A 15,462-nucleotide genomic window follows, 5' to 3' on the forward strand; every position below is an offset into this window, starting at 1 on the left:
TAAATCCTTTATTTCCAACGGTGACCGACACCTCAACATTGTGTTGCTTTATCTGCAGAGAGAATTGGCTCCTGCAGAATTTCAGGGCTGCTGAAAAGACTGAAAACCACCCTTACACCATCGTCTGCATGCACCAGAGCTGCAGAGCCCTGTGACATCTCTGTTCCATAAACATACAGTTGTCCCTCCTCACACTCAGCAAACCTTCAGGGTCTGTTTATGTAGTCACCCAGAGATGTCGCACATCAAAGTGATAAAGAGCAAAGGTTGCATAAAAAACACAGGCAGCTTTTGGACTGAGAGTGCAATTGCAAGAACCCCCGGCTTTTATATTCAGGTTCTACCTGCTCTCCACACTGAGAGGACAAAGCTGCCCTCAGTGGATGCTTAGGTCAGCCACAAAGCAAATCCTCTTATGTCACCGAGGCCACCGAGCCACCCACAGAAGTGTCAACACCTGGTCTCAAACCCTACCCAGGACCAAGCACTGGAGGAGCAAGTGCTGCAATTGCCAGCACACAGACAAACTGTGAGCTATTAGGAGTCTAAAATAAAATTCTACCACATACAGTGTAAAAATAAATAAAACAAAGCCCTTTTCTAATTAAATAGATGATGAAGGGGAAAGCTAACAAGCGGTGCAGCTGGGAACCCTTTGAAATAATTAGATCTACCTACTTGGCTCTAAAGTTTTTTTTTACTATCAGGAACATCAAGAAGGGTGTCAGCAAGAGACCTTCTCATTTCTTAGGGGAACGGCACTGAAGGATTTAAAGCCTATTGAGAGAAGCCTGGGATTCTTTAAGTTCACTGAAGCCAAAGTAATTCACCCTGAATGCAGGCCCTGAAGGTGACTGTAGAGCTTAGAATAAGGATGTCAACACCGTGCTTTCATCGTTTGCTAGCAGAGCTGGTGCTGCACATGGAGCTTGCCTTGACCATTTAATTAATAAAGGGACCCACGCAGCTGGAATTAACGTGAACTTTCAAAGCATCAAAAAGTCCAGCAAAGGATCAAGCTGATATTTTCATTTATATATATTAGCTTATTCTGGGCCATTGTTGTACACCTCATTCACATGATACAGCAGCCTCTTACTCACACACACCCCCTTACATATTTCCTTTCATTTTATCTCCACAGTGCTCCTGTGTGATGGGGGCTATCACCAATTAACACTGACAATGGGAGCTGGAAGGGAATTTTAGCAAGCACAGTAGGGTTTTTTTCTCCCCAAAATCTTTGAGGAAAGGGATTATTTCCCCCCTACCCCTTTAAAAAAAAAAAAAAAAAAAAAAAGAGGAGCTCCGTGCCAATGTTTCTCTCTGATCTTTTTTTCTCTTCTTTGTTTTCCTCTGTATCTTTTCCTTCTTTCTTTCATTTAACACCAAACAATAGCAAGGAGGATCCTTCAAGAATATTTTCATTGTAGTGTGTTGAACAGAGCTGGCTTCAACGCTGCCAAGTCAAAGCATTCGCTCCACTCATCAGCACTCCACGGGGTCCTATAAATTAGCCTGTGAGAATCCAGCAGTTATTGCTACCTCCAGTCCTTGTAAGCACTGCCTTTCCTCTTCTTCCCATGCCAAGGGACAAAGGTCTTAATTAATATGATAACAAAACAGTATCTGATAGCTTTTGTCTATTTATAAACTCTACAGTTGCTGTTTCACTCCTATAATTCTCAAGCAAGATGGGGCTTCTGGTTAAAGCAGTCTGCAAACATGAGTGATAAGGATTTCGAATTGACGCAGATGGTCTAATCAAACATAAGACCTTGGGCTCAGTGCTCACATCGGTGGATGACATTTTCTACCTTCTATGTTCAAGAGAACAGAACAGATAATCAAATTGCCTCTTCTAGCCTTGAATCCTACTGATCCTCGGTACTATGAGTTCATCCACTATCCTGGTTTTCATGTTTAAGCTCTGTAGATAATCATCACTGAACCCACAGTGGATCACTATTCCAGATGCTGAGGATGCATGCACTTTAATGATCCATGCATCTTTTAGTTAGGTGGCAAAACAAGTAAAAATTGCTTCGTGTGAAGTCCCTTGTTCTAGGGAATGTTAAGTCTTTAAAATTCATCTCTTCTCTTATTCTCAATTAAGCGCCCACTGAGGCCATTGCAAAGATTGCTTGTGATGGCCTCAGTGGGTATTTAATACAGCTTTAAAGAGCAAGAAACTGGTTCCCAACCAGTATCTTATCAAGCAGCTGCTCCTTGGATGAGAAATAAAACTGAGACTGTAAGCAATTATGAGTGCAGCAGAACACAGATATTTTCTCAAGATCATAGAGTCATAGAATTGTTTTGGCTGGAAAGGACCTTAAAGATATAATCATAGAATCATTAAGGTTGGAAAAGACCTCAAAGATCATCTGGTCCAACCTTAACCTTCCAGTGCCACCCCCTGCCATGGGCAGGGACCCTTCCCACCAGCCCAGGCTGCCCCCAGCCCCATCCAGCCTGGCCTTGGGCACTGCCAGGGATGGGGCAGCCACAGCTCCTCTGGGCAGCCTGGGACAGGGCCTCACTTCTCACACTGGGAAGAATTTCTTCCTTATATCTACTCTAAACCTACTCTCTTTCAGTTTGAAGCCATTACTCCTTGTCCTATCACTACACCCCTGACCAAGAGTCCCTCCCCAGCTCTCCTGCAGCCCCCTTTAGGCCCTGGCAGGCCACTGTGAGGTCTCCCCGGAGCCTTCTCCTCTCCAGGCTGAACAACCCCAACTCCCTCAGCCTGGCTCCACAGCAGAAGTGATCCAGCCTCTGAGCATCCTCGTGGCCTCCTCTGGACTCACCCCAACACGTCCCTGTCCTTCTGGTGCTGGGGGCCGCAGAGTTGAACGCAGCACTCTATAAGAGCTATCTTTAGTGTCCTCACCAATCTGTGTTGAGTTCTGCTTGGCTTTTCAGGTCAAGTTTTATTTCTCCACCTCCAAAGCCATTAGCCAAATCCCTACTTCCAGGTCACACCATACAGGTGTCATGGTACACGGGTTTACCAGAGCTGCCATGTTCCACCACAGAGGAATAAAATCATAGTTAACCATCATTGTTCAATAACCTCATTTTGGGAGTCATCCTAAACATTAGGACTACAAGGTAGTGAAAGAAGAAACCATTTATTGGACAAGACATTGACACTAAGAACTCTAACATTAGTTCTGAGGGACTTAGGAAAAATCTGATGTCTTCAGTATGTGAGTGTGGTAACTTCTGTCTGTGAGTGGCCAAGGGAGGAATTAAGCATCACTAAAATTTCAGGAATCAAGAAAATCACAAATCAGCTCTGATTTGCTGTGAGCTCTCGTCTGTCTCTAAAGAGGGATACAGGTCCTGAAGCACTGATACTCCCAAATCCAACTTCTACTGAAGCAATTCAGATCCAAATGAGGTGCCCAAGGCTTCGAAGACCTGGAAAACAGGAAGGGAAAGACAAGAAATTCAAATCAGGATCCAGAACAACCAGCCTGTGGATGACCCAGAGACATCAGAGCTCAGAGGCATCCTTACCTTGGAATGGTTCAGAGGCATCCTCTTAGCTTGGAATGGTTCATACTATGCTGCAGAAAGATGCCTCTCCTGATGCTATGCCCACAAATTCTCCTCCTTGGCAGGAGGGAGAAGACGGGGCCCATTTACTAGAGTAAGTCCTGATGCTGCTGCCTACAGAGATGTGAACACATTTTCTTGTCTCTCCAGAGACTGTCTTAAGAAGAAAACCACAGGCTCTTTGGGAAGTCTCCATCTCGTCTGCTCAACCTCTTCTACCTTACAGAAAGGAGTGAGATTGACTTGCCAGTTAGCACATTCCTCTGCAGAGGAGGTGGAGGGAGTCTCTGTTTTTAGGGCTGTCTGCACTTGATATTAAAAATATTCAGAAGAAAACACATGATTCATTCCTGGAGTGAGGACTGGACATCCACAGGAAGCGTGGTGCTGGAGGTGCCCTACTTTTAAGCAATTACTGGTGATGAGAAGCCTGGGGAAGGAAGTAGGAGTCCTAGGTTTAATGACTTTCTCTGCCTCAAGGAATTCAGATCCAAGTCTCCCACTGCCCAGGAGATACCATGCCTGCATGGTCTATTGAGGACTTAAGGGGACAATACTCTGAGAGCAGCTGGGGTAACTGACAGAAATATAAACTGAAATTCTTTGATGCAGACTGGAGAAGTCAAAGAGCAAAAACTGCACAAGAGTAGATTTAATGTGTTTAACCTCCTGACTTAAATTGATAAGGATGCATCATATGCTCCAAAAATATGCCTATTTAATGAAGGAATTGTTCTCCGGGCACCAGTTTAAGACAGCACCCAACAAAGTCAAGACTGAAGTACTTCATTGATGCCAGGTACTGGTGGGAACAGATTTCTCCTCTTACATCAGGCATTAAACTGTCCTCAGCTTCCCATTCCTGCCACCTCTTGTGTCTCTTTGAAGATCCTTTTTGCACAGGCTGTTGTCAGACCAGAGCCACCACTGGACTGGAGCCTAATTTAGGTCTTTAGTCTCTCATTCTTCCCCAGGCAGTCAGAGGAGAATATGGAGGTAGGCTTATTCTCCTTCTGTGGGGGTTTATTCACCCCAGGAAATACTTCAGGGCAGAAACTGAGGTGGACATGAAGTTTAGCACAACAGGACTAGGAAGAAGGTGGGGAGAGTTGCAAATTGCAGGGCTGCAACTGAACTTCCCAAATCCAGCTGGATTGGAGCAGGCCTCCAATATCTGGCTAGCACAATGCAGCTCCCCTTTGCCTTGACCATTAAATACCTTGCAATGTTCAGACTCCTCCCAAAGAAGTCTTCCTGAAGTGGAAACTCAAGGAAGTTTCTGGATAAAACAGTATTCAATTGATTTCCACTACAGTGTCTTTTACTAGAATCCCAATGTCTCTCTGAGAGTCTCAGTTAAATATTTTGGTAGCTCCACTAGCTGCTCCTCAGTACAGCCTGACAAACATTTCACACTGGTTGCACGCCTTTTGGTTGGAAGAAATCCCAGCTTTGTTGACACTGACTTCAGTCAACTTCAGAGGGCCTCTTAACTCTGCTTTTGGGCTTGTCAACACGCATTGGACTGAGACACACTGTCAGCAGGCAGCTCCTTCTAGAAAACATCATTCGAATCCAAATTGTCTCCCAGGCATTTTGTTTTAACTTCATATTGTGCAAGTAGCACGCTTGTCAGAATGGAAAATCTGGGTTACTCCTTCATTGTTCGTATTTAAAGAAGATCATCCCTCCGATCCTGCCCCTCAACCCCAAAAGTATCACTTCCTGATCATTCAAATGTCTTCCATATGGCAATGTACAACCAAACCTAACATGGTGCTGCTGAATAATAACCATATGCAAAGACAGATGACCACAGTAGCACTTTGAGATTATTTATACTTAGAAAAATAACTTCATAAGGGGTGATTTTTAACTTCTTTTACCTGAACGATCAAATGCCATTATTGCTCTTTTGCACATGAAAATCTCACATTCCCCTCTTTTGCCTGTGGTCTCCAATAACAAGACAACACCTCTACTTTAACATGGATATTGATATATTTAGTCCTGTTTAATCAATGCACTCCTGGGGTTCTCAGTCTAGATCTCTTTAAAAATACACCACCACTTGCAAAACAGCAAAACCCCACAGGAAGCCTCCCCAGCACATCCTTCAGATATGTTCCACTTTATGCAAAGGAGAAAGTAGGGAAGTAGCATCAAAGGGAGAGCTTTGCTCATCACTCCATAAGTATAAGACCAAACACTAGTTTTACTACAAGTCTTGCTTTATCAGAAGACATTTATAGTGACCAAACTGAAAATGCAGTAGTTCTGTAGAAATTATAATCATTCACCTGAATTAAAGAAGAGCCTATAAATGTCAAGATTAAAGCCCCATGATACTAGGCTTTGTACTGAGAGTAGAAAACTTTCAGGTTTTTGAAGAAGTTCTGCTCCAAACAGCACAAGCACACCACAGGTGAGGAGAGAAAACAGTCAGAAAAGAAAACGTTTCATCCAAGAGCTTAGAGAAGGCAAGAATAAAACCTTGCTTTTCCTGCCACAGCACTTGGTGCATTTATTGGGTTCATGTGGCAAGGGTTTGGCAGCGGGGGGCTGCAGGGGTGGCCTCTGTGGGAAGAGTCCAGTAGCTGCCCCATGGCAGATCAGGGCCAGTGCATGAAATAAGGTGGATGTGGCCTGGAGGAGGCTGCGGCCCATGGAGAGCCCCCGCAGGAGCAGGCCCCGGGCCGGAGCTGCAGCCCGTGGAGAGGAGCCCCCGCGGGAGCAGGGGGTCTGGGGGGAGCTGCCGCCCGTGGGGGACCCGCGCTGGAGCAGTTTGTTCCTGGGGGATGGATGGACCCCGTGGTACAGAGCCGTGTGGGAGCAGTTCTTGAAGAGCTAATTTAGCTAATTCTTCCTCTATTTGTAATTAACAGAATCCAAGTGCAATTGGGCTGGGGAATGGCATGTTGGTAGAGAAAACCCACCAAGCTCCAGCACAGGAAAGGTCCATCTCATCACTAAAAGTAGATGTGAAGGAAGAGGAAAAAGATTGTACAAACGTGCAGTAACCTGGTTGATCCATCCAGCTTCTGTCAGCCAGCAGCTCATTTTTTTTTTTCTGAGCTGAAGTTTGGGTGCAAGCCATCATTAATAGCCTCCAGTAATGCTATTAATTCTGCTATTAAAGCTATTCATGCATCATAAGTCTGTTCAGTCCTTTTTAAGTACACTTAAAAATTTGGTCTCCACAGCATCCAGTGGCAATGAGTTCCACAGCTTTATTATGTGGAAAACACCACCTTTTGTTTGTTTCAGGTATGTCACCTGGTAATTTCATTGGGTCAAGGTAGATCTTGCATTTTGAGACAAGGTGGATAATTATTCCCTCTTTCCTTCCTCCTTTCCATCCCTGATTTTGGTGCCCTCGAATTTGTTCCCTCAATGTTATCTGCTTTCCAAATTAAAAAGACCTGACCTGTCCAGTCCCACCAGCGCTTCCTTCTGATGGAGTACAGGGCACGAACGCAATTTGTCTCCCTCAATGAGTCAAATCCACTTCAGCAGTAGCTTCAGCTTCAGCCTTTAGCTCTGTGCCCACCCAGAGAAGATGGAGGTCTTGGAGATAAATGTCAACCAGGCTAGGGAAGCAGGAAAAAAAGAGTTAGAATACAGTACTCTGAATATTGTGGCTGTTTCAGATGCAAAATCCCTCCAAGTTATTAAATGAAAAGAAAAAAGGAAAAAAAAAAAAAGAAAAAAGAAAAAGAAAGAAAAAAAATTGTGATTAAAAATGTAAATGTTACTTGCTTTTATTGTAGGAAAGAAAAGCTTCAAGTTTTTGTGCATCATAAAATAAACAGAAAATGGGATGGCTGCTTGCAAAGCATTTTGAAATTTCCTAATTATTAAATAAGGTCTGGAATAAGCTACTGTGGATTTTTCCCATGCTTCAATTTCCTTTATGTCATCTTCATTTTTGTCTCCCTTTTTCCCAGCTATTTCAAAAACATCTGAAGATCAAGTGGCTAAAATTGAAAATGAAAAGGAAGGGATGAAAGAGAGAAGAAGCAAAAGGAGAAAGAGGGAAAAAAAAAAGAAAAAAAAAAAAAACCTTGAAAAGGATTTCTCCGGAATGCAGAAGAAAACTGGTATTTTCAGTGTTTTTTGGGAGGGTCCCCACCAGGTTGTCACTGCAGCTCCCATGGCTGTGCTTAGGAAGCATTCTCCTTTTTCCCTTTGTTTGCAGCCCCTCAGACTCAAAGCGCCATATGGAAATTACTCACATTGCTCTGACTGCAGATTTGGGCCACAACCACTCCTCTCTAAACCTCATCGGAGGCCAGAAAAAAACTTCTTTCTGTGAGTGCCAGCAACAGTCTATACCTACAAAGCAAACACCAGATGCTAGAACGATGGGCAAATGTCCAAATAGATAGGACAACCCTAATTAAAAGAAGTTTTCTCATGAAAAGCTGGCGATTATTAAGTAAGAAATGCTTAGCTGGGCAAAACAAACCACACTGCTATGCTGAGTGTACTGTAATACACTGTTAGGACATGCAAAGGTATGGTTAAGTTTCCTGATAAGACAATGACAAAGGCACAGCATAAATTGTGATTAACTTACTGCACATTGTCAGAGCAGATCAGTCACTTCAGAAAGTTCTGATTTCTGCTTCTTTCCCTGGGTCTGGAAATGCACAATGTCGGGAAGTTGTCCCTATCCCAAACAGCCCTCACATTTCCAGTTTGTTTCAGCAGGACTGAGGGACCCTGGATCCAGGCTGTCCAAAGACAAGCTCTTCATGTTTCTCCACACTCCATGGACCTCTCTGCCATGCAAGGAAAAATACAGTTTTAAATGGGCAATTTGTTATTTCCTCGCAGAAGACAGCTCCCCCAGCTCTCACAGATCTTTACTGAAGTGGATTTTTTCCTCCAGTGGACTACATTATCTTTTTTCTATGATTTTTCTAACCATTTTGCTCGGCCAATGGACATGGGTTTTCACCACAATTATTCAGTATTCGGAGTGTACCAATGAGTGCTGTTCATCTAAGGGCATTTCCCTCCTGATTTGGAGACAGGCATGGCATGACATAGTCAATAAAGGTCTGGGGACAGAAACCAAGGTGTAAGAAAATTGCGTGCAAAGGAAAATTTCTGAGCTATGGGGAACCTGGGAGTACTGTTGCAAAAAATCTCCATCAGCTTCTTCAGAGCCTGGACACACGGCAACAGTGAGCGGCCTACCTATGCCCAAGTCAGCCCCTGACCAGAAAAGCCCAGTTTAAATGTTAGAACTGTGCAATTATTGGGAGTGTTTTTAAGGAGTGTTTTTTCCCAAGGTAAGAAATAAAGCCGTTGAAATGATAAGGAAGGTTTTTTCAAGCTTCAGGCTTGGATAACACTGAGACATAGGATGATTAAACAAGTTACCCTTTAGTGTGATTCAGTGATCAGAGGACAGGAGTGGGAGTCAAGGCTTCCCATTTATTCTTCTATTTACCTTTAAACAAATCCCTGATGGGATCCCTACTCTTCGCAGCCATCACATACCCATGGCTCCTCCTGACTTCAATTCAAAGTGCCTGTGTTCAGCATCTCCACCACATGGACCTTTAGTCTCTCTGGGCATTAAATTAGCCAGTGCCAAAATAGGGTTAATGCTACTGACCTTCTGTGATAGATTTTGCACCTATGTTTGAAGAGCAATTTGAGGTCCTCAAATGGGCTGCTCCAGATGTGCAAAAATCTGGCAGTGATCCTCCTAAACTAACCTTGTGATAGTTATTATGCAGAGAGCGCTGCCAGACCCAGAGCTGAAAGAGCAAATGTGTGCACAGCCATGGTGTCAGACAGGCTGGCAGGTGATTTTTGCAACACAATCCAAACTTTTTTCTTGCATTGGTTTATCCCCAAATCAATAGAGGAACCCTTTCAAAATTACACTGGCAGAAGCACACACCTTTGCTCTGTATCTGTGCACTTACTGTACAGGCAGAGCCTGTGCTGTCTTAAGCAGGTGACAGAACCCAGCTGAGGAGCACAGATTTGATATGGGCCACAAAATATTTGGGCCACAAAATATCATCTTTAGTGTACTATAAAACCAACAGCAAAAAAAATAAATAAAATAATTAAAAAAAAAAATCCTGGTTTATTCTGTGGGGCACAAAATGTGGGAAAAAAAATTAATTAATTAATTAATAAATAAAATCAGAAAGTCAAATGCAAGGACACAGGGCCCAGAAATGATGCAGGGGACGGAGCTAGGAGTTGTGAGAGCCTTCTAGGGAAAAAGGATGCAGAAAGCGAAAGGAGGGGGGACAGACAACAAGAAGTTTTAGATGATTGCTTTTCATTGGCCTAACTAGCAATAAAAACAAATTGGGCAAGCTCCTGAGAATAGCTCTTGGATAATCAATCACGGATAACAGAATTAGGCAGAAGCAGTAAGCAAGTGGCGGGACGTTAATTCAAGCTACATTTTTAACAGCCCTGGGTGAATAATTCCCAGCAAAGTATTTCCTAGCTGAAGTTTACGCAGTTCTTTTTTTTTCAGTCTTTCTTTGCCACCTGGTCAAATGCTGAATACAGTCATCTACAAAATTATTAATTACTTGGTATTCTGCACTGGATACTTTCTATCACTTATTCACAGAATCGCAGCCCGGTGAGGCTGGCAGCACCTCGGGGTCCCTCGGGCCCAGCCCCTGCCCCAGCAGGGCCACCCCGAGCAGGGTGCCCAGGCCCATGGCCAGGCGGCTTTTGGAGCTCTCCAAGGAGGAGACCCCACAGCCTCTGGGCAGCCTGGGGGTCAGGGGAACCTCCTGGGCTCCAGGCTGGGCCTACGGCCTCCTGTCCTAGCACTGGGCACCACTGAAAGGAGCCTGGCTCCGGCCTTGTTACACCCCTCCTTCGGGTGTTTACAGATGTCGATATGGCCTCCCCGAGCCTCCTCCTTTCCAGGCTGAACATGCCAGCTCTCAGCCTCTCCTCATAGCAGAGGTGCTCCAGGCCTTTCAGCCCCTTGGAGGCCCTGTGCTGGGCTCTCTCCAGCATGTCCATGCCTCTTTTGCCCTGGGAGGCCCAGAACTGAATGCCATATTACAGCCTTGTCAATGCTGAGCAGAGAGGAAGGATCACCTCTTTTAACTCGCTCGTGATACTTCACCTAGTGCAGCCAGGCATACTGTTAAGGAGCAAGGGCACACAATAGAGCTGATATTTGACATGGTGTCTACCAGGACTCCTAGGTCCTTTTCTGCCAAGCTGCTTTCCAGCAGGGTGGCCCCCAACATGTCCTGGTGCCTGGGGTTGTTCCTCCCCAGGACTTTGCACATCTCCTTGTTGAACTTCATTTGTCAGTCTACCTGTCCAGACTGTGAAAGTCTCTCTGAATGGCTGCACGGCCCCCTGGTGAGCCAGCCACTACCCTCAGTTTTGTGTCGTCTGCTGCCTCTTCCAGATCATTAATATAGATGTTAAACAGGACTGGACCCGGTATTGACCCTGAGGTATTCTGCTCATTACTGGCCTCCAACTAGACTTTGCACCACTAACCATTCGGGATCAGTAATACCTCAGCAAAGCTGTGTTTAGAATTGAGCCCCAAAAAGCCAGAAAGCCCACCACCACTAAGGAAGGGGAAGGCAATATGGGGTGGCAGCCATGTCAAGAGAAGGTGCCCCCCACAAGCACCCCCATTCCCTGTCTTGCACAGTTGCTGTGGGGCTGGCACTCACCTGTTGCAGCAAGCAGGGGTCACAGTGACTGGAGGAGAGTGGGAAGTCAGTGGGAAGCGCAATGCAAGCAGAGCAGCTCCGTGTCAGTATTACTAAGCTTACATATCCAGATCCTAAAATACTTTAATCCCTGCTTGCTTGCCATTCAAATAATCCTTGGTGTAAATAATCTGATAGCAGACTTCTCCATTCACTGCCATGTGGGATTGACCATACTGACCAAAAACCCTCTCCCATACAGATCCACTCCAAGTCTCACTTTGTGCATATATAGTACTTACTCAACGGGGTTCTCCTCCTGGCAAGCTTCTAGCAATGCTCCTATACTAGTACAGCACATAAAAGTGGCTGTACACATATTAATATTTCTCCTCCCCGTTGGAGAAAGTCTGATCTTAAAATTAGGTTTCTGCAGGGAATAAAAATAGTCACTCTGAATATTCACTGTTTCTTTATATCTCACTGCTTCCACTAGCATTCCTGTCATTTAATTTGTTTGATAGACTATCCAGAGGAAACCAATATGTGGCACAAAGACAGGGAGAGCTAAAAGATGCTGAAATCTAAGCACATATTCAGTGTCATTATCCACATTATTTGCCTGGCTCTACTATTTAAAGCTCAAGTCAAAGGGGAAGTTTTGTTTTTAAAAACAAGGACTTGCACACATATGAACTGCATCTCCTTTCCTCAGAAGCTCTACTTGGATCAGACAGGTTCAGCAATCTGCATAGAAATAGAGAGCAGCAATATTGCACTTGCAATGAAGCAGATTTAGCCCTGATGCAAACACAACAAGCACAATTCCCTGGCTTCAGTAGGAGTTCTACCTGTTTATTCCAGACTCATAGCTGCTTCTAAGCTTACTAGCCTGTTAGTGTTATCAAAATCTTAAATTAAAAGGAAAAAAAAAAAGGAAGGAAAGAAAAAACTGCTTTTGGAAATGCTTACTTGCAATTGAATGTCCATTTTCAGAGACTTTAAGCAGGCAACATATTCAAATATTGGATCGCTGCCATGGTCTGAAATAGGACAGGGAAAAATCAAGTTGTGACTCAAGTCAAAAGTAAAAACTTAAGTGCAAATACTAAGAAAGAAAAATGATGCAGCATTTGTACATAATAGAGAGCATTTCCATTAAATTTCCTACTTTGAGTAATGCAGTAATTTCTGCAGGTTATTGGCAACATTAAAAGACACAAGATTAACATTGCATGCCCTTTCTTCAGAGAGAATAAACAAACAGAGTATCTGAGCTTCAAGTATCTGTTCTTCCTGATTGGCTTGTTATAAAAATTCCCTTGTAAGACTGAAATAGTCAAATCAAAGTAATTTTGCTGTGAAGAATGTGTGTGCTAACAAAAAAATAGGTTCCCTGTATGGTGTGTACGTAAATACCAGACCTTTAGCCTAACCTTCTGGTCTCAACTTTTGTATACATACTGTGGTTGCTCAGAATGGGCACCCTGTTGTGAATATTAACTGGAGTGGCTGAAGCAGGCCTGGGGCTGATAATTATAATTTGGTCCCCTGAATGGTTGAGAAGCCCAACACAGGACTGTGCAGTGCAACTTCAACAGCACTTGCCGATGCCTAACTAGAGAATCTGTTTCAAAGGGGCTCCATGAATTGTAGGGTACAGTCAATTAACTTGAATATTAATTATCTATAATGAATGTACCCTTCTTCAGGGCTTGAAAAGAAGCAAATTACTTGGAGAGGGACTAATTAAGATGATGTAATCTTGACCATGAAGAATAATTTCTTCCTAGTGACAGAAATGATCTAATTGAAGTATCTCATTAATTAATGTCTCATGAAATTGACTGATAAAATGCCTCTATGAATGCCTCCTGAACTCGGGGCCAGCAGAGCATTGTAGCGCATACACTCCCGCTTCAGACCCTATTGCTGACAATATAATTAAGCCTTGGAAGCACGCTGTGCTCAGAAGGATTTATAACTCTGCAGTGTGGATAATCTACAAATGCAAAGTTAAGACAATGCAGCTTGCCACTGCAAGAATCCCGAAGTCAATGAGCGAAACCATGAATCAGGTATAATCCAATGGATGACAAGTGAATTCCCCCTCCCACCAGCTTTGTCAGCCTGCACCGAGACCAATCCCACAAAGCGCCGATAACCCTATACCAGGTGCTGGCAGCTCCAAATGGCTTCTTAACGGCACCACGTCCATGGACTCTTTGTATTGTTTCCGAGATAAATAGAGTCAGATTCCAGGGGGCCAATTTTCCCTTTTCCACTAGATTAGTGCATGCCTATGGATTTTAGTTAATGATGCTATAAGCCCCTGGAGAGTGAGGGGGAGCAGAAGGACCCTTCCCCCTGCTACACAGAAGGTCTTGCCTGGGAGATCGTTGTTTGCAACAAGCAAGTCTTTATGAAGAAGATTTCAGTGGAAAGTCCAAGACTTTTGACCTGGCTCAGTGTTTTTTTGGAAATGAAACCTGTACTTGAAGAATGAGATTCCTGTTATTCAGGATCACAGGAGATGTTTGCATGGTTTATCCATGCAGATGGGAGATGTTCATCACTGGGACCACCCTGTGGATGGCCGTGGCCTTATCTCTGCCTCTTGGTGGGAGAAGGATCCCATGGTCCCCACTATGGTTGGTCCCACCCGAGTGACCTGCACCCACACCCCTTTGCTTGCAAGTGTCATCAGAAAAGATGGATTAGAGCCTTCAGTAACAGGAACAGGGAGAGATCCCTGACGTGCTGTTAGCTTCCAGGTGTGCAGAGTGCTGAGATACCTGTGACGAGTGCTGTATAAAAGCTCGGGAAAGGCAGGCAAGCTTTAAAGATGATCAGCACCTCTCCAGTGTGCCTGGACTTTGAACTTAACTTGCCACACATTAACTTACCATAAAGTGGAAATAATAACCAGAGCTCCAAGACAGCTTTTTTGACAACCGGTAAATATGCTAAAAATTCATTTTCATCAGTCTGGAGTTATGTGCAAATTTGGGCTTCTTATTCAGGCAGAGTAAATCGGACCTCTAGTCTGTGCAGCTCAGGCAGGCATCTCTCAGCTTATCTTGTTGGAGTCGGTCTGCTTTGAGCAGGTGACCCTCCTTGTAGGCATTCAGGACACACACATCAGGAGGTGGTACACCCAAACCTACTCTCTCTTTTGGTAAACCAAAACCTACTCAAGGCCTATAAGCCTTTAATTGCATAAAGTGAAATGGAGCCAAAGAGAAATACCGACTGTTTCTCACCCAAGACAAGCATTTCTCCTGGTGGCTAAAGTTTTCTCCTGGCAGGTGCAGGAGTGGATGCAGGTTTTCTCAGGCTGAAGCAGCAGCTAAATAGATCTGGGTCTCTAACATCCTCTGTGAGTCTTCTGAAATGCCCACTATTTGGGAAATTTGCTGTTTTTTCCAGAAAAATAACTAAAAAAAAATACATTCCTCCAGGTTGAAGGGAACATGCTGAGGCATATAAAATGCTATTTAGGGTTCTTTATTTGGGTCAGATAACCTGGATAATAACATGATTTGGTTTAATCCAAATGGTATATATTTTAGTTTGACCACAAAAGTGGGGAAAAAAAATAAAAAATAAAAAGCATTATTTGAAAGCTTTGTTAGTAGCATTTTTCCTATTTTATCTGTTCTTCACTGCTGAGAGTCTTGAGCAAGGACCTCTAAAACTGACGGAGGTTCCTGGGCTCCAGTGAAATATGATAAGCAGTAATAAATGGTCTGTGGATGGTATAAAGGGAAATTTGAATCTCTGAGCTAACAATGATCAATTTACTACAAGCCTGCGGGAGCTAAAAATCATATAAGGAAAATGTAGAAACACAGCAGCCAGGCAGGCAAACAAGATGAAACTAGGCCAGTTTCAGGACACTATATTGTTATTTGTTTATGTCTTTCCTGTTAAAGTGAATTAAATGCCCACAGCTGATAAAAGGTTCATCTACCAGTGCCGGAGCTCCTGAGTATCTCATATTATTCCAGCACTAATTACATTTCATAAAGCTACCAAATATACCATAACTAACATTTATTGGCCAATGAAACGTTGCTGTAAGTTAATAATTACAGATATATGTAGACAATAAAAAGTGGAACATCAGCCTGGATGCAGGACGAGAGATTAAATGCTTTTGCTCTTACTGAGTATTACTGAGGGGCTAAATTTAAGACCAGAGGCCATATTGGCC

General features: G+C 43.7%; 1 long non-coding RNA gene across 1 annotated transcript; it reads right to left on the reverse strand.

Moving 5' to 3' along the window:
* Positions 1-3,212: 3,212 nt before the first annotated feature.
* Positions 3,213-8,464, reverse strand: LOC125182609 (uncharacterized). The gene is made up of 4 exons (XR_007162699.2): positions 8,147-8,464; positions 7,803-7,902; positions 6,995-7,157; positions 3,213-3,429 (listed from the first exon to the last, which is right to left on the reverse strand). It is a non-coding gene; the product is annotated as an uncharacterized lncRNA (long non-coding RNA).
* Positions 8,465-15,462: the final 6,998 nt, after the last annotated feature.

This window comes from Anser cygnoides, chromosome 2 (genome assembly GCF_040182565.1).
Source record: "Anser cygnoides isolate HZ-2024a breed goose chromosome 2, Taihu_goose_T2T_genome, whole genome shotgun sequence".
NCBI classification, from domain to species: domain Eukaryota; kingdom Metazoa; phylum Chordata; class Aves; order Anseriformes; family Anatidae; genus Anser; species Anser cygnoides.